The 26997-nt window shown below is 37.9% G+C and overlaps 1 pseudogene; it reads left to right on the forward strand.

Moving 5' to 3' along the window:
• The first annotated feature begins 23779 nt into the window (after window positions 1–23779).
• LOC144234130 (olfactory receptor 2M4-like) lies at window positions 23780–24706 on the forward strand (annotated as a pseudogene).
• The last annotated feature ends 2291 nt before the right edge of the window (window positions 24707–26997 follow it).

The following is a 26997-nucleotide window of genomic DNA, read 5'->3' on the forward strand; positions in this document are numbered from 1 at the left end:
CTGTTTCTGATTGTGTCTCCCCCTCTCTCTGACACTCCCCTGCTCACTCTCTCTTTCTCTCTCTTCTCTCTCTTTCTCTCTCTCTCTCATTCTCAGATATAAACAAAACATTAAATTTTTTTTAAAAAAAATAATGAAAAAAGAATTTAGAGCAATAGTCATAAAACTAATCGCTGGGCTTGAAAAAGTCATGGAGGACACCACAGAAGCTATTGGTACAAAGATTATGGACCTTAAAAATAGTTGTGATGAATTAAAAAATGTTATAAATGAGGTGCATAATAAAATGGAGGCAGCCAATGCACGTATTGAAGAGGCAGAGAGGATAGGTGAATTATAAGACAAAATTATAGAAAAAGAGGAAGTCGAGAAAGAGAGATAAATTGATCCAGAAGCATGAAAGGAGAACTCAAGAATTGAGAGATGCAATCAAACAGAGCAATATTCCTATCATAGGACTTTCAGAAGAAGAATAGAGAGAAAGGGGCTGAAGAGGTACTTAAACAAATTATAGCCGAGAAATTCCCAAAAGAGAGGAAGGAAACAGACATTGAAATGAAAGAGGTACAGAGAATTCCCCTCAGTCATACTTGAATCAATCTTCTGATGACATATCATATTGAAACCTGCAAAATATAAGATAAAGAGATAATTCTAACAGTAGTTGGGGATAAAAAAGCCCTAACATACAAAGAGAGACATATCAGGGTTGTTGCAGATCTATCTACTGAAACTTGGCAGGCTGGAAAGGAATGGCAGGAAGTCTTCAATGTGATGAACAGAAGAAAATGTGCAGCCAAGAATCCTTTACCCAGCAAGCCTGTCATTCAGAATAGGAGAGATAAAAGTCTTCCCAAATAAACAAAGAAATTGGAAGAATTCATCATCACTAAACCAGCCCTACAAGAAATCCTGAAGGGGACTCTATGAGAGGAATGTTTCAAGGAACACAAAGTACCTAAGGCACCACTACAAGCAGGAATCCTACGGAGAACACAATGACTCTAAACCCATATTTTTCAATAATAACACTGAATGTAAAAGGACTAAATGCTCTAATCAAAAGACATAGGGTAGCAGAATGGATAAAAAGCCAAAATCATTCTATCTGCTGTCTACAAGAGACTCATTGTAGACCTGAGGACACCTTCAGATTGAAAGTAAGGGACAGAGAAATATCTATCATGCTACTAAAAGTCAAAAGAAAGCTGGAGTAGCCATACTTATGTTAGACAAACTGGACTTTAAAGTTAAGGTAGTAATAAGGGATGATGAAGGGCATTATATAATAATTACAGGGTCTATCCATCAAGAAGAGCTAACAGTTATAAATGCCTATGCACTGAATTCAGGAAAACCCAAATACATAAAATAATTAACCATAAACGGAAGCAAACTTATGGATAAGAATGTGCTAATTGGAGGGGACTTTAATACTCCACTTACACCAATGGATAGATCAACTAGACAGAAAATCACTAAAGAAACAATGGACCTGAATGACACATTGGACCAGAGGGACTTGACAGATATATTTAGAACTCTACTTCCAGAGGCTATGGAAATCACTTTCTTTTCAAGTGTGCATGGCACATTCTCCAAGAGATATCACATACTGGGTCATAAAGCAGCACTCAATATATAAAAAGAATTGAGATCATATCAAGCACACTTTCAGATCACAATGTTATGAAACTTGAAATCTACCACAGGAAGAAGTCTGGAAAACCTCCAAAAACTTGGAGGTTAAAGAACACTTGACTAAAGAACGAATGAGCCAATGAGGCAATTAGATAAGAAATTTGAAAATATATGGAAACAAATGAAAATGAAAACACAACAATCCAAACTCCTTGGGATGCAAAAAAGGCAGTCCTAAGAGGAAAGTACATTGCACTCCAGGCCTATTTCAAGAAACTAGAAAAAGCACAAATACAAAATCTAACAGTGCACCTAAAAGAACTAGAAGCAGAACAGCAAGAGCACCCCAAACCCCAAAGAAAGGCAGAAAATAATAAAAATCAGGGCAGAAATAAATAACATAGAGTCAAAAAAATCAGTTGAACAGATCGATGAAACCAAGAGTTGGTTTTTTGAAAAAATATACAAAATTGATAAACTTCTAGCCAGGCTTCTCAAAAAGAAAAGGGAGAACACCCAAATAGACAATCATGATTCAAAATAGATTTATTACAACCAACCCCACAGGATTACAAGGAATTATCAGGGAATACCATGAAAAATTATATGCCAACAAACTAGACAACCTAGAAGAAATGGACACATTTCTAAACACACATGCACTACCAAAATTCAAAGGGGAAGAGATAGACAATCAGAACAGACCCATAACTAGTGAAGAAATTGAACCAGTTATCAAAAATCTCCCAATGAATAAGGGCCCTGGGCTAAACGGCTTCCCTGGAGAATACAACCAGACATTTAAATCAGAGTTGATACCCATTCTTCTCCAGCACTTCCAAAAAATTGAAATGGAAGGAAAACTTCCGGACTCATTCTACAAAGCCAGCATCACTTTGATTCCTAAACCAGACAGAGACCCAGCAAAGAAAGAAAACTACAGGCCAATATCCTTGATGAATACGGATGCAAAAATCCTCAACAAGATACTTGCAAATCGAATCCAGCAGCACATAAAAAGAATTATCCACCATGATCAACTGGGATTCATCCCTGGTTTACAGGGCTGGTAATATTCGCAATTCAATCAATGTAATACATCACATTAGTAAAAGAAAAGATAAAACCATATGATCCTGTTGATAGATGAAGAAAAAGCATTTGACAAAATATAACATTCTTTCTTAATAAAGACTCTCCAGAAAGTCAAAATAGAAGGAACTTACTGAAACTTAATAAACACCATTTAGGAGAAGCCCACAGGTAATATTATCCTCAATGGGAAAAACAGAACTTTCCCTCTGAGATCAGGAACATGACAGGAATGTTCACTTACACTACTGTTGTTTAACATAGTGCTGGAAGCCCTAACATCAGCAATCAGACAACAAAAGGAAATCAAAGGCATCAAAATTAGCTAAGAAGTCATCAAACTTTCACTTTTCACAGAGGACATGATACTCTACATAGAAAACTCAAAAGACTCCACCAGAAGCCTACTAGAACTGATCCATGAATTCAGCAAAGTCGCAAGGTACAAAGTCAATGTACAGAAATCAGTTGCACTTTTATACACCAATAATGAAGCGATAGAAAGAGAAACCAAGAAACTGATCCCATTCACAATTGCACAAAAAAAAAAAAAAAAAAAACCATGAAATACCTAGGAATAAACCTAACCAAAGATATAAGAGATCTGTATGATGGAAACTATAGAAAACTTATGAAGGAAATTGAAGAATACACAAAGAAATGGAAAAACATTCCATGCTCATGTATCGGAAGAATAAATATTGTTAAAATGTCAATACTACCTAAAGACATCCACATTCAATGCAATCCCAATCAAAATTGCACCAGCATTCTTCTCAAAACTAAAACAATCTTAAATTTTTTATAGAACCACAAAAGACCCCGAATAGCCAAACTGTTCTTTAAGAAGAAAACCAAAATGGGAAGCATCACAATCCCAGACTTTAGCCTCTACTACACAGCTGTCATCATCAAGACAGTGTGGTATTGGCACAAAAACAGACACATAGACCAATGGAATAGAATTGAGACTCAGAATTGGACCTAAAAGTATACAGTCAACTAATCTTTGACAAAGCAGGAAAGAGTACGCAATGAAAAAAAGCCGCTTTAACAGATGGTGCTTGGAGAACTGGGCAGCAACATGCAGAATAATGAAACTAGATCATTTCCTCACACCATACACAAAAATAAACTCAAAATAGATAAAGGCTGAATGTGAGACAGGAAACTATCAACACCCTAGAGGAGAAAGCAGGAAACAACTTCCTTGACCTCCACCGCAGCAATTCTTACTTGACACTTCCCCAAAGGCAAGGGAATCAAGAGCAAAAATGAACTATTGGGACCTCATCAAGATTAAAAGCTTCTGCACGGCAAAGGAAATAATCCATAAAACTAATAGGCAACCGACGGAATGGGAAAGATAGTTGCAAATGACATATTGGATAAAGGGCTAATATTCAAAATCTATAAGGAACTCCCCAAACTCCATACCCGAAAAAACAATCCAGTGAAGAGATGGGCAGAAGATATGAACAGACACTTCTCCAAGGAGGACATCCAGATGGCCAACAGACACATGAAACAATGCTCAGAGTCCCTCATCATCAGGGAAATAACATATCAAAACCACACTGAGATAGCACCTCACGCCGGTCAGAGTGGCTAAAATGAAGAAATCAGGAGGCTCCTGGGTGGCTCATTCGGTTAAGCATCTGACTTCGGCTCAGGTCATGATATCATGGTTTGCGAGTTCGAGCCCCGCATTGGGCTCTGTTCTGACTCCCAGCTCAGAGCCTGGAGCCTGTTTCAGATTCTGTGTCTCCCTCTCTCTCTGACCCTCCCCTACTCACGCTGTCTCTCTCTCTCTCCCTCTGTCTCTTAAAAATAAATAAAACATTAAAAAAATTTTTGTAAATAAAATGAACAAATCAGGAGACTATAGATGCTGGCGAGGTTGCGGAGAAATGTGAACCCTCCTACACTGTTGGTGGGAATGTAAACTTTTGCAGCCCCTCTGGAAAACAGTGTGGAGGTTCCTCAAAAAATTAACAATAGNGGTTTGCGAGTTCGAGCCCCGCATTGGGCTCTGTTCTGACTCCCAGCTCAGAGCCTGGAGCCTGTTTCAGATTCTGTGTCTCCCTCTCTCTCTGACCCTCCCCTACTCACGCTGTCTCTCTCTCTCTCCCTCTGTCTCTTAAAAATAAATAAAACATTAAAAAAATTTTTGTAAATAAAATGAACAAATCAGGAGACTATAGATGCTGGCGAGGTTGCGGAGAAATGTGAACCCTCCTACACTGTTGGTGGGAATGTAAACTTTTGCAGCCCCTCTGGAAAACAGTGTGGAGGTTCCTCAAAAAATTAACAATAGAACTCCCTATGACCTTGCAGTAGCACTCCTAGGAACTTACCCAAGGGATAAAGGAGTGCTGATGCATAGGGCACACGTACCCAATGTTCATAGCAGCACTCTCAACAATAGCCAAAATATGGAAACAGCCTAAGTGTCTATACAGTGGAATACTACATGGCAATGGAGAAATCTGGCCATGTAATAGCAACATGGATGGAAATTGAGGGTGTTATGCTGTGCGAAATAAGTCAGGCAGAGAAGGACAGATACCATGTTTGCACGTATAAGTGGATTAGGAGGAACTTAATGGAGGACTATGGGGGAGAAGAAGGGGAAAAATAGTTGGGGAGAGGGAGGGAGGCAAACCAAACCAAGAGAGACTCTTGAATGCTGAGAACAAATGAGGGCTAATGGGGATGGGGTTAGGGAAAGAGTGTGATGGGCATGGAGGAGGGCACTAGTGGGGATGAGCACTGGATGTTATATTGAAACCTGCTGGACAATAAATTTAAAAAAAAAAAAAACCCTAGAGGAGAAAGCAGGAAACAACCTCCTTGACCTCACCTGCAGCAATTTCTTACTTGACATATCTCCAAAGGCAAGAGAATCAAGAGCAAAAATGAACTTTGTGGACTCATCAAGATATAAAGTTTCTGTACAGCAAAGGAAACCATCAAGAAAACTAATAGGCAACTGACAAATGGGAAAAGACAGTTGCAAATAACATATCGGATAAAGAACTAGTATCCACGATCTATAAGGAACTCACCAAACTCCACACCCGAAAAACAAATAATCCAGTGAAGAAATAGGGAAAGGACATGAACAGACACTTCTCCAAAGAGGACAACCAAATGGCCAACAGACACATGAAACGATGCTCCACATCCCTCTCATCAGGGAAATACAAATCAAAACCACAGTGAGATACCACCTCACGCCAGTCAGAGTGGCTAAGATGAACAAATCAGGAGACTATAGATGCTGGCGAGGATGTGGAGAAACAGGCACCCTCCTACACTGTTGGTGGGAATGTAAACTGGTGCAGACCCTCTAGAAAACAGTGTGGAGATTCCTCAAAAAATTCACAATAGAGCTCCCCTATGACCCAGCAATAGCACTGCTAGGAATTTACCCAAAGGAAATAGGAGTGCTGATGCATAGGGCACATGTACCCCAATGTTCATAGCCCCACCTTCAACAATAGCTGTATCACAGAAACAGCCTAAGTGTCCATCAACTGACGAATGGATCAAGAAGATGTGGTTTATCTATACAATGGAATACTCCATAGCAATGAGAAAGAATGAAATCTGGCAACTTGTATGGAACTCGAGGGTGTTATACTGAGAGAAATAAGTCAAGTAGAGAAGGACAGATGCTATTTGTTTTCATTCATATGTGGAACAGGAGAAACTCAACAGAGGGTCATGGGGGAGGGGAAGGGAAAAATAGTTAAGGAAAGGGTGGGAGGCAAACCATATGGGACTCTTAAATACTGAGAGCAAATTGAGGGTTGATTGGGGGTGGCGGAGAGAGAAAACGGGGTGATGGGCATGGAGGAGGGCACTTGTTGGGATGAGCACTGGGTATGTGGAAACCAACTTGACAATAAATTATAATAATAAAAAAAGGCCTGAATTCTGAAAACTATAAAAACACTGAAATAAACTGAAGATGACACCAAATGTGGAAATGTGCAAATGCTCATCGATTGGAAGAATTAATATTGTTAAATTTCCATACTACACAAAGGGATATACACACTTTATGCACTCTCCATCAAAATACCAATAGCATTTTCCACATTACTAGAACTAACAAACATAAAATTTGTATGGAATCACAAAAGACTTTGAATAGCTATAACAGTGTTAAAGAGAATAATAAAGATGGAAATCACAATTCCAGATTTAAATTTATACTACAAGCCTATAGTACTCAAAACTCTATAGTAGGAAGCCCAGAAAACCCCACAACTATATGGCCAATAATCTTCAACATAGGATGCAGGTATATTCAACAGGAAAAAAGACAGTCACGTTAACAAATGGTGCTGGGAAAACTGGACAGCTCCATGCAAAAGAATGAAACTGGACCGTTTTTTTCACTATACACAAAAGTAATCTCAAAGGGTTAAGTACTTAAATGCGAGACCTGAAACCATAAAAATCCTAGAAGACAGCACAAATAATTTCTCTGACATCAGCCATAACAACATTTTTTAGATATATGTTCTGAGGGAAGGGAAATGATATATGATCCTTTTAATGCATTGCTGAATTTGGTTTCCTAATATTTTGTTGAGAGTTTTTGCTAAGTGTACATTAGGTATACTGGCCTTTACTCTTTTTCTTGTGGAATCCTGGTCTGGTTTGGGTATCAGAGTAATTCTGGTCTTATGAAATGAGTTTGGAAGGATTCTCTCCTATTGTAATTTTTGGAAGAGTTTGAGAAGGATTTGTATTAATTCCTTTTTTTAATATGTTGTAGAATTCACCTGTTAAGCTATCTGGTCTTGGACTTCTGTTTGGAAGTTTTTGATTAATGTTTCAACGTGCTCACCAGTAAACTGTTCAGACCTCCCATTCAATCATAATTCATTCTTAGCAGGTTGTATGTTTCTAGAAATGTATAAATTTCCCTTAGGTTGCCCAATTTGTTGGTGTATAGTTGTTCATAATAGTTTCCTACAATCTTTTGAATTTCTCTGGTGTCAGTTTTAAAACATCCTCTTTTGGGGCGCCTGGGTGGCTTAGTCGGTTAAGCGTCTGACTTTCACTTAGGTCATGATCTCGCGGTTCGTGGGTTCGAGCCCCGCATAGGGCTCTGTGCTGACTGCCAGCTCAGAGCCTGGAGCCTATTTCAGAGTCTGTGTCTCCCTCTCTCTCTGACCCTCCCCTGCTCACACTATCTCTCTCTCTCCTAGAAATAAATAAAAATATTTAAAAAAAATAAAACATCCTCTTTTTTTTTAAATTTGAGTTTTGTCTCTCTTCTTTCTCTCTTTCTTCACTTTTATTTTTCCTTTGGTGAGTCTAGGTAAAGACTTGTCAATTTTGTTTATTTTCAGAAAACCGGCTCTTAGTTTCATTAGTTTCTATTGTCCCCTTAGTCTTCTTTCTTTTTTTTTTTTTTTACTTTAATCTTTGTCATTTATTTCCTTGTAATAACTTTGGCTTTTATGTGTTCATCTCTTTCTAGTTCTTTGAGGGGTGAAGTTAGGTTGTTTATTTGAGACTCTTCTTGTTTCTTGAGGTTTGCATTTATTGCTATGCATGTATGGTATTTTATTTTTATTTTTATTTTTTTATTTTATAGTTTGTCAAGTTGGTTTCCATATAATACCCAGTGCTCATCCCAACAAGTGCCCTCCTCCATGCCCATCTCCCCCCTCCCCCCCCCACACCCATCAGTTCTCAGTTTGTTCTCAGTATTCAAGAGCGTCTCATGGTTTACCTCCCTCTCTCTCCCCAATTATTCTTTTCCCCTTCCCCTTCTCCGTGGTCTGAGAAGACAGCACATTTTTCTTTTTAAATTTATTGAACAGGAGTACGAGTGAGGAGACCCAGAGAAAGAACAGATTTGGCCTGGCTCTGTTCTGAGGGGTAGTCTCTGACACTCCTTCAAGGACTTGCAGTGTCTGGGCATGTATCTCCTCCTTCCCTTCCTGAAAAGCTCTCTCCTTGTCTCGTGTCCTCCTCCCTGAGTTGTTTCCAAAATAATTCTTCCTTCTCATCCTGAGACTTCCATTTCCTCCAAAGTTGGTTTTATTTCTGATCTTACTCTTCTGGCCCTGAATTCTTCTACCTGTCTCCCTGAGTTCATGTCACTTCCCATCCTGTCCCTCAGTTCTGCTCTCCATTTCTTGCATTCAGAGCCCTTTCTGTTTACCATGCCCCATGACTCACTTCCATTGCCTTACCCTTGGCTTCATTCACTCATTTAACTTTCTCAGGATTTACCTCCCAACCCCCCTTACTGGTTCTCCTCCTCATACTTCACACCTCTTTTCTTTCTTTCTTTCTTTCTTTCTTTCTTTCTTTCTTTCTTCCTTCCTTCCTTCCTTCCTTCCTTCCTTCCTTCCTTCCTTCCTTCCTTCCTTCCTTCCTTCCTTCCTTCCTTCCTTCCTTCCTTCCTTCCTTCCTTCCTTCCTTCCTTCCTTCCTTCCTTCCTTCCTTCCTTCCTTCCTTCCTTCCTTCCTTCCTTCCTTCCTTCCTTCCTTCCTTCCTTCCTTCCTTCCTTCCTTCCTTTCTTTCTTTCTTTCTTTCTTTCTTTCTTTTCTTTCTTCCTTCCTTCCTCCCTCCCTCCCCCCTCTTTCTTTTCTTTCTTTCTTTCTTTCTTTCTTTCTTTCTTTCTTTCTTTCTTTCTTTCTTTCTTTTCTTTCTTCCTTCCTTCCTCCCTCCCTCCCCCCTCTTTCTTTTCTTTCTTTCTTTCTTTCTTTCTTTCTTTCTTTCTTTCTTTCTTTCTTTCTTTCTTTCTCTCTTTCTCTCTTTCTCTCTTTCTCTCTTTCTCTCTTTCTCTCTTTTCTTTCCAGTTCACTTTCCTCCAAAATGTTCATCTCCCTTCTGCCTGATTCTCCTTTTTCCTTTGCTTCAGTTTGTCTCTCCACCCTGTCACCAGTCATCCTCTTCCCTCTTCTGAGATGGCCATCCCTCTAAACACGTCCTCCTCCTCTACTCACCTCATATCCAACCCCTCCTCCTAGCTCACTCTTTCCACAGCTCACTTCCTATCCCCTTTTACACCAATTCTCCATCACACCTGCTTCCCTTTGCTTCTCTTTCAATTGTCATCTCCAGTATCTCCTCAGTTCTTTATTCTTCCCTCAGTTTGCCTCCTATGCCCTCTCCTTTCCTTAGGCTACTTCTCTCCTCATTTCCTGTCCCTCTCTGGCCTCCACCTTTTTAGTGCACTTCCCCTCTTCTCTCCCTCACCATATCATCTCCTTCCCACCCTCAACTCCCTTCTCCTCCCGCATTTCTTGCCTCTTTCTCCCGAGTCAGTCCACCTGCTCTCATTTCACCTACCCCACTCAGGTCACCTCAGCTCAGATCCCTCCTCCTTCCTAACCTTTCCCTCTATGGGTCTCCTCACTGGCCCCAAGTGGCCTGCCCCATAGTCACCAGCCCTGTCACTGCATCTCTCCCTAGACTTCCCACCACTGGGCATGTTTGCAGAGATTTATCTCTTCCCTGACTCTTCCTTTTGTCCAATAGAACCAAGCTCAACTTTAAACATCCATCCTTTACTAGCGCCAGCTGGCCCTGTCCATGCTCTAGGGTGGCATTACAAGGACCTTCAAATACACTTGCCAGGTTTCTAGTGGGGTCATAGGGCACAGTGCCGGCCTGATGCTTTGGTAGGTGGGGCTTTGGACCTTGCCTTGGCTCTGGGAAGCCACCTGGAGCCAGAGCAACAGGCAGTTCTGCCCTTCCAGCATATAGAAAGCTTCTTGGATGTTGTTTTTAAAGACTCTGAGGTGGGCCTGGAGAGGGCAGAAGTTCACCTATGAGTGAGACCACACCTGGCCAGTCCTGAGTTATTTACCCACCAGTCTCCTCAGGCAAGGCCGTGGGCTGGATTCACACCACAGCAGCTCACAAGAAAAATCTCTACCCAAGTAGGGATGCCTGGGTGGCTTAAGTGTCCAACTCTTCATTTTGGCTCAAGTCATAATCTCACTGTTGGTGGGTTTGAGCCCTGTGTCAGGCTCCATGATCACAGCACTGAGTCTTCTTAGATTCTTTCTCTCGCTCTCTCTTTGCCCCTCCTCTGCTCACTCACTCTGTCTCTCTTTCAAAATAAATAAATAAACTTAAAAAATATCTCTACCCAAGTCCCCTAACTTGTCAGCCACCTTACAAGTCCCTCTTACCAATAAAAATGCAGTGCTCCTGTAGCAATATCAAAGTTTTCATTTAGGGGGTCTCCCCACCTTGTCCTCCAGGGCTGGACAATGTATTGACCTTTGCCAGACTATTCCTTCCACTGAGAAGTAAAATCAAGGAAACATCAAGGAAAAACACTCCCCAGGAATCAACTGTACTTTCCCCCAAACAGGCAGAAATCCCAAAGCCATGGTCCCACCTCAGACCAATTAAATGAGCACATCCCTGGATGAGACTGATTGAGCCATTGTTAATTTTTAAATCTCTTCAAGGGATTCTACCATGCAACCAGGGTGGGCAAATATCAAGTTGTGTGTGAGGGAGATGAACATCCAATTCAAGGTCTTGGGACCTCAAGGAAGAGAAAGGGTTATGATCAGGCCGGTTAATGAGGTGTCAACAATGGTTAATAAGGGAACCAATCTAGTGGTTAGAGGTCCAGATTCTGAGGGCAACACCCATGGGTTCTAATTCCACTGATAACTGTTTGTGTGGACTTGTTTCTGGACCTTTTTGTGTCTTTTTATGAGTTTCTTCACCTTCAAAGTAGATTTAAGATTAATACCAGGAGTTCTTAATGAGAATTAATGAATTGATACTATTGATGTAATATTTTATAAGTAGTCAGCATTTCATAAATTTTTAGAAATAAAAATACTCTGATAGTCCATGAACTACCTTGACAGTTGGGTACAGCACTCCTCATCACCTCATTTTTATATTGTAACGTTTACTAGCCCATTTATAAAATATTTTTATATCACACTATTTATTAATAGCTTAATCTGCTAAAATAGTAATTTTCCCTGATGTTCTGTATTTATTTTAGCTGTAGTCACTGGACCAAAGCCAACTCTGAGTGCCATCTGGTGGCTAAATTAAGAACTGCCTCCCTCCTCCTTCTAAAATTGCCTAGAGTGGGGAACAGATCCTGGGTGCTTGTTGCAGGGGTCTCCCCAGGAATAAGGCAGATGCTCCATACTGGGAGGAGCTTGAGCTCACCTCCCAGTGAGACTTGCCTAATTATGTTGGATAGATTAGTGCCAGGAAGAAATGATAAAGTAGGAAGGGGGTGGTTCCAGGGCAGCGATTCCTGGGTCATTTCATTCTGTAGCTGGGGAAAGATGAAAGCTACTTGGAAGGAAAAATCCCAACACAAAAATGTTAATGATATGTGTGCTGCTGTTTTAACTTTTATTGTAATTTCAAGGACTCTTCAGGATATTTACTAACCTGTTCAAATACAAACCTGTGCCAATTTCCCCACCTCAGCTGTGGGGGCTTCACTCCTCTCTGACATTTTATCCCCACCACCTCAGCTCCTTGCCCTGCACCAGCCATCACCACAATGTGAGTTGGTTTATCTGTCCTAGACCCTTTTTGATCCCCTAACCACCAACCTTTTTCTTGCCTCCTGGGGCTCTGCTTTTCCTTAGGTATTCAGTCTCTCTTCTCTGGCCCCACCTCAGCTCTTCTTATGTCTCTTGCTCTCTTCACCTCAGTATTCATGGCCTCAGCTCCTCTTGACCAAGTTTGCCCTGAATAGAAAGCAAGGCCTTCTGTGGCACCCCCTCCCCCCCAACCAGTGTGTAGACAGTCCTACCCCTCTACCCTTCCCTGGTCCTCCCTCAACACTGGTCTCAGATCTCTCCTGGGTTCCTGGGCTGGTATCCTCCCTACTGCTTCCCTAAGTCCCTTTTCTCTGCTGAGATTCACCACAGCCCCTCTGCCTCACCTCTCCCTTGGGACAAGGTCTCTTGCTCCCATTTATTGCCTCATCTTCCCAGGTCTTTGTAATCATTCATGCAGCTTTGACTTTCCTCTCAGTTTACCTTCCAGTGCCCTCTCTGCCCTCCTCAGGCATTGCCTTGGGACCCCAGCCCCCTTCCCATTGAGTCAGAGATGTCCCTGTACCCACCCAGTTTAGCTCAATGGAGTCTTCTTTGTTACCTTCTTCCTGTTTCCAAGTGTCTGTTCCCATAGGAACATTCACCCTTCCCATAGTCTCCCTTCACTTAGGATGGCCCCTTCAGTCTTGGTCACCTTCCTGGGATGTCGTGCCCATGAGCCCTGAGCCCTGACCACTCTCACACTATCCCACACAACTCAAAACAGCTCCCTCCAGCTTCCTTCCCCCAGTCAAACTCCCCAGGGCCTGTGATGTCATCCCCTGGAAATGTCAGCCTGCTTGCCTCTCATCTGGATGCCCAAAGCCTTGGCCTAAATGAGGACGGCCAGGTTCTTCCTTGTAGTGTTTAAGGATCATGGTCTGAATCTTTGACATGGCTCTTCTGGCTATGTCTTGCCACAGGGAACCCACACAGAGCCACTCCTCCTCAAAGATACAAGGAAGAGCCTTTAGTAGTTGGCCTGGAAGCCTCTGAGATGAACCAGGGAAGAGAAGTTCATCTGATGATCCCCTTCCAAACTCTTGTCAAAGACCAGTCTTAAAAGATGCTCCAACCAAGTTTGCCAGAAAGGATCTGTCTCCCTGACACATTAGAGGAAATCCCAGCATCTGATGGCCCCCAAGCACCTTGATCACCATCTGGTAAATCAGTCATGATCAAGACAATTTGTCATGTCCCTACATGCCATGACCCACCCCTAATAGAACCCTGTAAAGGAAAGAGCCACTGGGTGGATCCTCAAACTCTGTCCACACATCTCTTTGCATGACTTGTGGAACATGCATGAATTAAACCAACTGTAAAAGCTGAAACCAGGACAGAAAATTAGAACTGGGACTCGACGGACCTCCCGAGGTCTTTGGGACTGAGCTTAGGATTGACTCTGGAGTGCAGGTGGCTCTGGTGGGGACAGAGGAAAAGAGTTGTGCAAGTAAATGCTCCCCTCCCTCCCTGTGCTTCCAGCCTGGAGTGAGAGAAGTCAGGCTCCAGGGTGCTCAGCAGATATGGAAATCAAAAACCCCATTGTCTCCACAGCATCTAGAAGCAATTAACTACACTAAAGCCTTAGCAGACATCACTATAATATTCCCACATCACTTTCTTAATAAAATTCAGACTCTTAAGATGGCAAGTAGAAGTTTCATAACTCTGGATGAAGTGAATTTGAGTAGAGTTTAATCCCTTTAATGCAGATTAATGTTGTCTCTTAGGTACTGGCATGGTAGTGACATAGTCATTTAAAAAATATTTTGTTAGGCAAGGGAATCAAGAGCAAAAATGAACTATTGGGACCTCATCAAGATGAAAAGCTTCTGCACAGCAAAGGAAACAATCCATAAAACTAATAGGCAATTGACAGAAGGGGAAANTAATGGAGGACCGTGGGGGAGGGGGAGAGAGGCAAACCATGAGAGACTCTTGAATGCTGAGAACAAACTGAGGACTGATGGGTGTGGGGGGCGGGGAATGGGGCAGATGGACATGGCGGAGGGCACTTGTGGGGATGAGCACTGGGTGTTATAATGGAAACCAACTAGACAATAAACTATTTGTAAAAAAAAAAAAAATCCCATCAGAGGAATGAGATATTAGCATGAATCCATTTCACATCTTCCAGCCTATTCTACCATTGTAGAATGTACCAACACCACATGAATGATAGATGAATCTGACATGGCTGAATGTTTCATTTACCTGACACCCTGAATTATGAGAAATACTGCAGCTGCTATCCTAAGCCACTACATTTTGATATTTTTTTTTACACAGAATGAAATAAGTTAAATACAAGTTAAGCAAGAAAAAACATATTTTAATGCACTATAACAACATGTTAATACTGTTTTTGCAATATGTAAATTCATCTAATTTTAATATATGAGATGGAGTTCAGTGTGAAAGGAATAAGATGAGTAATGATTACTATTTCATCATTAAAATTAATATCCAAAAATCTAAAATAATAAACTAAAAAGTAATGTTTTAATTTAAAATTTTTTATGTTTTTTATTTATTTCTAGGAAAGATAGAGAGACAGCGTGAGCAAGGGAGGGTCAGAGAGAGAGGGAGTCACAGACTTTTAAACAGGCTCCAGGCTCTGAGCTGGCAGTCAGCACAGAGCCCTATGCGGGGCTCGAACCCACGAACCGAGAGATCATGACCTAAGCAAAAGTCGGACGCTTAACCGACTAAGCCACCCAGGCGCCCCAGTAATGTTTTAATTTTAAACATAAAATTAAAAGTAGTTAAAAATGCAACAATACATTGTGAATTACCTATTTTTAACATAAATTTTAACATGCTTTTCTATATAAAAACAGATGAAATAATTTTAAATGTATGACATGATTTAAAAACGAATTGAAGAAAATAGTACTTATGTAGGAAATATACTTGAACATTTATAAACTAATCATTATTTTATTGTATTTTTTAATATAAATCTACATGTTTTATTTTGTTTTGATTTTCTATCATATTTTATTTCTTTTTTTTAATAGTTTATTGTCAAGTTGGTTTCCATATAACATTTTAAATTCTTTGAATGTTTACTGAGATTGTCCTGTTTTAGGCCAAGAATTATACAAATATTAAACATTTGTTTACAATATAGCCAAATTTATTGATAAAATACATTAAATCATGAAACTTAGAACATTATATAGATTGATGGTGATGATGAACATGACAGATAGATAGATAGATAGATAGATAGATAGATAGATAATAGATAATAGATGGATATTGATATAGATATAGATAGATTATAATGAACAAACACACAGACATAAGTGTGACACATAGCATGAATAACAAAGGAGTAAAACAGCTACATGATCAGCAACAGTAAATCATGTCAATAATTCCTTTGACATGACTAATTTACTTTAGTAAAGACTGACACAATCCACAGTGTCCACACTGAATGGAAATACATTGCCCTTGAAATTTAATTTCTTGTCCCTTGTATCACTGGCCAAAACTCCACCAAAAGTGAGGGGAAAGGACTCCTTAAGACTGCTGAACTGGAAAAAAAGGTAAAAAAAAAAAAAAGGAGAGTAATTATGGAAAATGAATACACAATAGAACAAAAAATTTCCCCCTAAAAGAATTTTATTTGTATTTGTCAGAAAACAGTGTATAAAGGAGTGGATGAAAGAGGAAAGAGTTCTGGGGGTGACTATCAATTCTTCCAGGTAAAGGCAAAAGTTTTAGTATAAATTTTTGGAATATTGATGTGAACATATTTAAGACCATTTGGTTATGCTGAGCTTTTTGTTTACTTTGGAAAGTAACCATTTTTGTTTTCGGTTTTATTTTGTTTTGTTTTGTTTTTTGGAAAGTAACCAAATCAATGAGTTTAACTATTGTTTACAACCTTTCTTATGTTTTTTTTTATTGAGAGAGAGAAAGAGAGAGAACAAACAGGGGAGGGACAGAGAGAGAAGGAGAAAGAGAGTCCCAAGTATGCTCAGCACTGTCAGCACGGAGACTGATGTGGAGCTCAATATCACTCACCATGAGATCATGAGCTGAACTGAAATCAAGAGTCAGATGCTTAACCAACTAAGCTACCCATGAACCCCATGGTTTTAAAAAGTTGAGATATAATTGAAATATAACATTTTCTAATTTTAAGGTGTAAAAAGTAATGATTTGGTATATATATATAAATATATAAATTTATATATTTATATATATAAACCAATATATAATATATATATTATAAATATATAAATTTATATATTTATANCCTGGATTCACAAAATTGTCATTTTGTTGTTGAAATTGTTATGCTGAGAACATTAAAGATGTACTCTTACAGTAAGTTTTGAGTAACAATGCAGAAATGTTAATTATAGTTGCCGTGATGTACAGTAGGTACTTAGAATTAATTCATTTTAAAATAGTTTTAAGTTTATTTCTTGAGAGACAATGAAAGAGAGAGAGAGAGAGAGAGAGGGAGAATCCCAAGCAGGTTCCACACTGTCAGCGCAGAGCCCACCATGGCGCCTGATCTCACAAACCGTGAGATCTTGACCTGAGCTGAAATCAAGAGTCAGATATTTAAGGAACTGAGCCATCCAGGCACCCTGAAAAATTATTTTAGATATTTATTTTAGAAATTATTTAGATATTTATTTGCATGTTTCTTCTGTCATTTCTGAACAAAATAAATTTGTTTAGATTTTATATTAAACTGGGCAATAAGTTGTCTTTGTGTTAAATAACCCTTTTAAATAGATACCAAAGAGATTGACTTATAAAACACCCTGTCAAATTCCCTCTTTCATTGAGATTATTTCTACTACACTCTGGTGAAAATGTCCACTACTCCTTGGCTCTTTTATAATAAATGGTAAGATAGAGTCTCTAAAAAATAGGAAAAATCCATATTATATTTCCTTGAATTGTTATTTTTGTGTTTCTTTTTGCTACAGTTAGCCTTTTGCTTGGGGGAGTAAATTACTTTAAACTCCATATGCCATGGCCAGTCAAATTGTCCTTCATATTAATAATCAAGTTCAGTGAAGAAAGGTGTTGCAGATTTGGCACAAATTTTTATCATAAATCCAAAGAAAAATCTATCCTCTATATTTATTTTCTTTTTAAAGTTTATTTATTTGTTTTGAGAGAGGGGGGAAGGGGCAGAGATTGAAGAACAGAGAGAATCCCAAGCAGGCTTTGTGCAGTCAGCACAAAACCCAACACAGAACTCCAACTCATGAACCATGAGTTCATAACCTGAACCAAAGTCAAAGAGTCAGATGCTTAACCAACTTAGTCACCCAGGCATCCCGCTTCTATATTTCTTTGGTATAAACTCAGATGGAGCATATGTGAGCATATATGAAATAGCTTTTTTTCAGATAAATTAACTACAGATAAAAATAAGCAACTCCTCTTCCCTAGTTACTCCTTATAACAGAATAATTAAGTCACTAGAAATATCACAATGGATAATATATTCCAGTAAATGAAAGCTAGTATATATTTTGAAATTTCTTAAGATGTGTGAAAAACACGTACACATGTGTACCTACTACACACATGCATACACAGAGTTAGTAGAATAGGTTGATTGACTTTTAGAATTAAATTTTATATATACTTGTGGCAATCTATGTAAGATTTAGCAAATACTTATATTATCTTTATTTCATTTTTTTGTGAGAAACATGAAGATAATAATATGTAAATTATGGGGTTGTTTTAGTCATTGAGAGAGATTGTGTGTATATTAGTAAATTAACAGAAAACATGTCTCAAGGTTGGTTTATATTCATCTACTAAAGCTTCCCTTTTAACCTATTTTGATGAGAAGAATTTAATGATTGAATATGAATATGGTTAATTTTATAAAGAAGCAACATATTTTATATTTCAAAGAGTCCTTAGTAAATGACAATTACTGATTGAAATGTAATAAGAAAGAAAGACATCAAATGAAATTTGATATATGCTATGGTAAATATTTATTGTATCTAGGCTATACAAATGCATAGAGGCAATACTCAACACAACTTTGGTCATCAGGATAGGCTCCTGTTGAAGGGGTCTTGAAGGACAATCATAAGTTAAGCACTTTGTACAAGGCGCAAAGAAGAGAGAAAAGGAGACTAAATTTGAAAGATTGTGGAGGTTTGAGAAAAAGCAGGTGTTTCAGAAAGAAACTTGCATAACAGAATTGGTCAGGTAACATGGTCCTAGAAATTAAGTTTATTTTTTGTCTTGAAATTAATAAAGGGGCAATGAGTAATTTAAGTAAGAAGTTGATGCTCACCACTGCTTTTTAAATATGTCATTGCTTTTGGCAGATAGCAACATTTAGAGGGAAAAGGGTCGTGGTCTGAAGCTAGGACTATTATGAGGTTACTACAGTAAATTAAATACACAATGCAAAAGACATGGTAAAGAAGTGGCTCAAAGTATTTTTTTAAAGTTTTGGTCTATTTGAAAGGTTAGTCACGTTTTCACATGCATTTGGCTTTCTGTGAGTTTATTTTCATTTTATTTCAACCTCAGTATTTGAAAATACACATTGTAAATAAGGTAAAGTCATTTGAAAACTCAGGTTGCAAGATACAGTTTCCTTTATAATAAACATTCCCTGTTTTAATTTTAACTATATTTTTAAAATTTGTAAATGCTTAGCTTCATCAATATTAGCACTATTTATTTCCTACAGAAAAGTAGGCAGCCATTACTAATGACACTAGAAGTAGAAAATGACAAACATTGCCAAAATTAATTAGAATGAGGAAGTCCATATGGATTTCCTTTCCTAAGAGAGGTCCTGATAGAAGACATGCCCTTTTGTAATTAGAGTCAAGGGATTAAATTCTCTGGAGGAAAATGACTTGAGGTCCATGATACCAAGAGATAGATGTATCCATAGAAATGTGGGTTATTTGGACCATCTGAGCACCTTCTACTGATTTTTTTTTTCTAAAAGAGACAGAAGAAGCACTGAGATGTAGCTCAGAGTCAGAGAATGATCATCACACTCCAGAGTATAGAGATTCTAGATATTACATGCTGAATCTCTGTCCTGATCAATACCTGTGAGTATAAGACAAACTCTTTTTTTGGAGAATGTTACCTTCCCTATTGAGCTTAAGTGCCTTGGTGGTAAATTATGAGATAATATGTATGAAAACACTATCTAGGTTTACAAGTATAAATATTCCTCAGCTTGATTATTAAAATTATAATATATATTTTAAATAAATTTACCATATTGTGTGCAGTTTTTCATAACATCCTGGGAATGCCATAATTTCCTCACACATCTGGGCTCTTTCTCCTTTATTCTAATAAGAGAGAATAGAAATAGACTACTTCTTAATGATTACATTATGTTTAATTTATTAAAAATATTTATGAAAGCCTTTATGATAAATGTAAGCATCTTCCAGTTGGTAGATATACACCTCAAAATGGCCTCATAGAAATAATTACCTACTAGATGACCTCAATATAGTGCTTTAAAACAGACCTATAAAAATTTAAATATGACAAAATTTATTAGATACCAGTGTAAATTTTCTGATAAAAAATTACTGGGCCTAAGTGACTTGACCCAAAACAGAAGCCAATTTCTATACTTACCTCTCAAATACTTCATAAAGTATACCAATTAATAAAATTCTTAGACTCAGTCCCATAAAAGTGAAATAAACCTTACAGGAATTCAGTGAAGCTTGATTTACTTAAATTGCACAGTATGTGAAACCCTTTACTATTTGGAAATATGGAATGTACTAGGATATGTGAGTGGAAATCTTAAGGTTTTTTTCCCCTAAGTTTTTATTTGAATTCCAGTTAGTTAATATTCAATGTAATATTAATTTCAGGTATACAATAAGTGATTCAACACTTTCATGCAACACCCTGTTCTCCTCAAAACAAGTGTATTCCTTTATTTTTTAATTATTTAATTTTTAAATTATTTTTGTTTTTATTTTTTAATAATTTCACTCCTTAATTACAGCCTATTTAACCCATCCCCCCATGTCCATCTCCACAGTAACCATCAGTTTGTTCTCTATAGATGAGTCTGTTTCTTGGTTTGCCTTTCTCCTCTCTCTCTCTCTCTCTCTCTCTCTCTCTCTCACATCAGTTTCCCTCTCTCTCATATCACAAAGTCTAGAAAGACTGGACTGGTGTAGTTGAGCATCCTCTCATATCTCTGTGCCCACTCAGATTTTTCCATTAGGTCCATGATTTATGTTGTCTCTCCCCTTATTTTCATTAATTTTCCAAATTCTAATCATTTCAGGCTCTGTATTTAATCTTATTTTTAAATTTCCCCTTTTTATTTTCAACTCTATTTTTAGCATGCATTTTCTTTATATACCTCCATCAATCTCATATACACTTAATTTTCCTCTTATTAAGTCACTTTTCTTCAAAATATACTTTTTAAAAACTCAGCGAGGGTCTTCTCTGTTATACATTGACAACTGACATGAAACATATAGAAGGACCAACATGCTTAAAGTATAATGTTAAGATTTTTCAATTTCATATAAAGTTATGACACTTAGTCTCATGTTAAAAATAATAACAAACAAGAAGCTGGCAGTTCTTTATATTGACTGCCCTGGGAGTAAAACTATATTTGCTATTTATTTTAGTTTTAAATACTCTTGTTACAGAGAATTTGGATTCCCTTAACACATATTCATCATTAAAATAAGTTAAATTACCTAATAAATAATAAAGGTCATACAAATAAATATTCGGTGACCTAAAAATGAGTTTTCCATTAGTTTCAATTTTAGGCATATTCCCATCTTTACAACATTCTTCTATGCTCAAGTGTTAGAAATATGAATGAAAATTTCCTCTTGGTGTATTAGCATAATATTGTAATTCTGTGAAAAAAAATACCATGCAATTTTTGTGTGTCATTAGAACAAGTAAAGTTCTCTATTGAGTTTGCCTCCTTTAAAGAGTTCTACCATGAACCATAATTGACATAAATTCATTGAGAGTATCAATACATAATGAGAATGTTTTTTGGAGAAAACTTTGGCAGCAAAATAATTTAATACTAAATTTCCCTAAAGAGAGTATTGTGACAGGCATAGACTGCCTGCTATTAGTATGTAAGTCCTCAGGAATCACCTCTGTTCTTGGAAGTATATTTATTTGATTTGAGTATATGATAATACATCTAACTTGCTGATATTAAATAGAAGCAGCTTGATCTATCACCACTTATCATGAGTCATTGAAGTGTCTAAAGTAAAAATGCATAATTGGATTTCTCAGTAATTTAATTGAATTCCACATATTTAAAATGGCTATTTGCTTAGAATATTTCTGAGTGTATTGAAAGATAGATTTTAAAGATAGACAAATACAATGGTAAATACTCTTTAGTCAGGTAGATATTCAGTATCAAAAAGCATTATATGTTAGACAAAATTTAGATCTTTTAAATGTGTATTTATTTATTTTGAGAGAGAAAGAGAGCATGAGCAAGCATAAGTAGGGAAGGGTCAGCGAGAGAGGGAGAGAAAGATTCCCAAGCAGGCTCAGTGCTGAGCCTGACATAGGGCTGGAACTTAGGGGCTGTGAGATCATGACCTGAGCCAAAATCAAGAGTCAGTCACTTAACCGAGTGAGCCACCCAGGCACCCCTAGATTTTTTAATTAAATAAAATAATGAGTACATGAGAATATAAGGAAGAATATATTATTTCAAATTTGGAATCTGGAAGTCAGGAATAATTTTGGAAATAATGACATGTCACACGGGGGTGGGAAGTGGAGCATGCTTAGGATTGAATTTTGTTTGCTGTATAATAATTGGGGCTTTAGGAAAATATCTGTATAGTATGATATTTTAGAAGTAGGTAAAAATAAATATGGTCTAGAGATCATAATCAATAACCTTTAACAGAGAACTGATGGATAAATTAGATTTCTAACTAGTCCTTTACTTCTCTACTGTCATCCCCTGAACTTTACCCTGGCTCCCCTCAATGCTTCATATATGCTCTACCTAGTCATCATTTTTGCAGATTAATCCACTTAAGCCATCGTACTTCAGTAACATGAGACTTTCTCAATCCTAATTCATTCAATCCTAAATCTAAATCCATTCCCTGTCACTCTACATCTTTATGTTATGGCTTAAAATACTTCTTCAGTATTTGGTTGATTAAAAACAAACTTGATGTATGCAATCTGGCTCCCTATGATCAGTTTACTCATCCATCACCAAGCCCTTTTTTTGTTTTGTTTTGATTTTACAATGTTCTCCCTATGTCACAAAAGTACCTCAGTGTTCTGTCCCTCTTGAACTGTAAAGCATTGGGTGTTTTATACATTAAAGCCTTTACTCACTGTGGTGAAACATCCCTCATCACTTCCCAAAATGTTCCATGGAAGTGAAGCTTTTAAAGACCACAAATGAAATTCTATTTTATTCTCTAACAGTGTATATCACTTGACTTATAATTTATTATCGCAGGAAAATAATTTTAGAAACAATTAAATAAATAAATAAATAAATAATGAATAAATAAATAAATAACTCACCTTCCCATGCAGATTAAGAGAAGCAAAATTTTGTTTTCAAAAGACAAGAATAGTACCTTATTCTTCTGCGGGAAATATTTTAAAGGGTGCTTTGACAACACAAGATATGACTCCAAGACTTGGTCTGAAAACTAAAACTAAAAATGTATAGTATTAAACTCTTCTCTAAATTTAGATGTACATGTGTAATGATATTGATGCCATACAGTATTTCACTGTGCTAGTGCCACAAAATGCGGAAGGGGCAAAATGGTATAGAGAATTATTACAAGAGAAATTCAGTATTTATTTTTTATAGTTTATTGTCAGGTTGGCTTCCATATAATACCCAGTGCTCATCCCAACAAGTGCCCTCCTCCACGCCCATTACCCATTTTTTTCTCTCCCCCACCCATCACCCCTCAGTTTGTTCTCAGTATTTAAGAGTCTCTTATGGCTTGCCAGAATTCAGTATGTATTTAGGAAAGCACCCACCTGAGACATTTTAGGAGAAAAGGAGAAAAAGTTTAATGAAGAATTTCCTGTGATCAGTGATTGGTATAAAATTTAGGAATAGATACGTGTAATTATTTTCTTTCTAGGTTCTTTACTGACTGTTTCTATCTGCATGTAAATTGGTTGATTCTTATAAGCCTCAGATTTCTTATATGGGAAATAAAGAAAATACTTTTAAAGTTTGTTGCCTGTGAAGTTTGGAAGGAAATAACTGGAAAGAAATGCGCTGGCAGAGAACTCATTGTGACTAAATTGGAGATCACTAAAGGTTAGTGAGAAGGTCTTATACATACAGTGCCCTATGGAGTATATTGTCATGGTGTACATTTGAAAACTAAATTAATAAATAAGATTACGATTTTTCTAGAACTTATAGGTAAGATATATTATCCAGGATGTTGTGGAGAAACCAGAATTTTAGCTCTGACTTCATCTTGCTAGGAATCTTTGATCACAGCTCCACCTACACCTTCCTCTTTTCTCTGGTTTTGGGAATCTTCACTTTGGCCTTGATTGGAAACACTGTCATGGTTCTCATTTATCTGGTCAGCCAGCTGCACACACCCATGTACTTCCTTCTCAGATGACTATCCCTCATGGATCTCATGCTCATTTGCACCACTGTACCCAGGATGGCCTTCAACTACTTGTCTGGGAGGAAGTCCATCTTCTGCCAGGTGTGGAGCCCAGATATTCTATGTGTCTCTAGTTGGAGCTGAATGTTTCCTGTTGGCTATTATGGCCTATGGCCACTATGTGGCTATATGCCACCCCCTTTGACACACCATTCTTATGAATCAGAAACTCTGTGTCCTCATGATTGTTGCCTCCTGGATCTTGGGATCTCTTGACGGCATTATTGTGCTTATAGCAGCCTTATCATTCTCTTTCTGTAGTTCTCTGGAAATTCATCACTTTTTCTGCGATGTCGCTGCCCTTTCCCTCTATCTTGCACAGACACCTATGCTTTTGAAAGACTACTTTTCATCTTCTGTGTGGTGGTGCTAATATTACCAGTCTCTGTGATCATCATTTCCTATTCACATGTCCTTCGATCTGTCATCTTCATGAGTTCCAGAGAAAGTCGCCACAAAGCCTTCACCACCTGCTCCTCCCACTTATCTTTGGTTGGACTCTACTATGGTGCTTTTCTGTTCATGTACATGAGACCAGCCTCTAACTACACACCAGAACAGGACAAGATAGTATCTGCCTTCTACACCATCCTCACCTCCATGCTCAACCCTCTCATATACAGCCTCCGCAACAAAGAGGTATCCAGGGGGCTTAAGAAACTATTGACGAAAGAAAAGTTAATGTAATGTCATCAAATATATTTATTTGAGTGCCCACTCAAGTCAATACTCCTTCAAGGAAGCTGGAATATCTTAGCCATCCTCTTCTTCCTAGTTTTTCTTTTTCCCACATTTTCCAATTTTATAATAGCTTTGTTTGGAATAATATTAAGTAAACACCATGTGTATAATGGGCTGTATTTGTTGTTTATTGTAGGTTACTTCATGTCCAAGATTTCAATTATATTACTATTTGATAGCTATAAACATTTGGCTTTAGGATCCATGCTTTTGAACCCAGGCTTAAAACTGATGGTTCTTTGCTTTATCCAGGAAAAAATATTGGAATTGATCCACTGCTTTTGTTGAATGCCTCATTGTTTAATGATTATTTAACAGAGAATATTTTAGTGTTACCGCTCCTTGATCCTGGGTATTGACTGTTTTATTCTTAACTCTTGACCTAATTACTAACAATTTACAAGTGGGGATTTAAGTTCAACACCTTTTCTTATGTACATACAAAAGAGCCCTTAGAAATTCTTATGTAATTTTTCACTTTTAAATTATAAGTGGATTTTTTTGTACAAATAGTTTATTGTCAAGTTGGTTTCCATATAACACCCAGTGCTCATCCCCACAGGTGCGCTCCTCTATGCCCATCTCCTCTATGTCCATCTCCCCCCTGCCCCCCACCCATCAGTCCTCAGTTTGTTCTCAGTATTCAAGAGTCTCTCATGGTTTGCCTCTCTCCCTCTCCCCGACTATTTCCCCGCTTCTTCTCCCCCATGGTCCTCCGTTAAGTTCCTCCTAATTCTCCTATACGTGCAAACATATGGTAGCTGTCCTTCTCTGCCTGACTTATTTCGCTCAGCATAGCACCCTCAAGTTCCATCCATGTTGCTACACATGGTCAGATTTCATTCTTTCTCATTGCCATGGAGTATTCAATTGTATAGATAAACCACATCTTCTTGATCCATTTGTCCGTTGATGGACACTTAGGCTCTTTCCATGTTTTGGCTATTGTTGAGAGTGCTGCTATGAATATTGGGGTACATGTGCTCCTATGCATCAGCACTCCTATATCCTTTGGGTAAATTCCTAGCAGTGTTATTTCTGGGTCATAGGGGAGTTCATTGTTAATTTTTCCCACATTGTTCTAAAACTTGATATGACGTTCATATCTCGACTCTCATACTGGAGAATCATTTTTCCTAGAAGCTCTTTCCGGAGTTAGCTCTCTGGATATGAAAACAATGTATTCCTTAAGTTTGTTACAATTACAATACATTTAGCCTCTGTTATAAAACTCACTAAGTAAACTTGTTATGCAATTTCTGATTACAAATTTGGTTTTTAAGACCACAGTTTCCTGGTATATTTGTGTGTAGTATCTTATCTAATAGATATAAGAAATATTCCAATTTCTTCTCTTTTCAGTCACCCATATTCTGAATGTCTCTTTTCAGGACGCATATTCTGAATGAGAAATAATTCTAATAGTCTGCCCATTCGCAGAGGTGAGGTGACCCACATAACTTACAAGAAACTCATAGTTAATTCTTACTCAGCTTTGATAACTCACTATCATCAGGTATTAAGACTAAGCATGCTGGGGCATGTGAATAGCTCAGTCGGTGAAGCATCTGGCTCTTGGTTTTGGCTCAGGTCATGATCTCACGTTTCTTGAGTTCAAGCCCCACATTGGTCTCTGCACTGATAGTGTGGATCTTGCTTGAGATTCTGTCTCCCTTTCTCTACTCCTACCCTGCTTACGCTGTCTCTGTCTCTCTCAAAATAAATAAGTAAACTAAAAAAAAAAAAAGACTAAGCATGCTCATACATCTGAGTTTATATCCATAGATCCCATGTCCATCATAACTCAACATAACCTTTAAATATGGTGGACACTATCTAAGAAAAGAGAATTTAATTATGGTGTACTTAAAAACAGATGAGCCATTGCGATTACAACAGGAGCCTAGGAAACATATATGCCACTTAAATGAAAAATTGCATGAACTAAAAAGGTTTGCCTTCAAACACCAAATAAAACAGACGTGGAAGAAAAAATTTAAAATAATGACAATATAGAGGTGCCTGGGTGGCTCAGTCAGGTAAGTGTCCGACTTCAGCTCAGGTTATGATCTTGTGGTCCGTGAGTTCGAGCCTGGCATTGGGCTCTGTGCTGACAGCTCGGAGCCTGGAGCCTGCTTTAGAATCTGTCTCCTACTCTCTCTGTCCCTCCGTTGCTCACACTCTGTCTCTCTCTCTAAAAAGTAAACAAACATTAAGAAAAATAAATAAAATAAAAT

The sequence above is a fragment of the Crocuta crocuta genome, unplaced genomic scaffold (assembly GCF_008692635.1).
Source record: "Crocuta crocuta isolate KB4526 unplaced genomic scaffold, BGI_CrCroc_1.0 scaffold185, whole genome shotgun sequence".
NCBI lineage: Eukaryota > Metazoa > Chordata > Mammalia > Carnivora > Hyaenidae > Crocuta > Crocuta crocuta.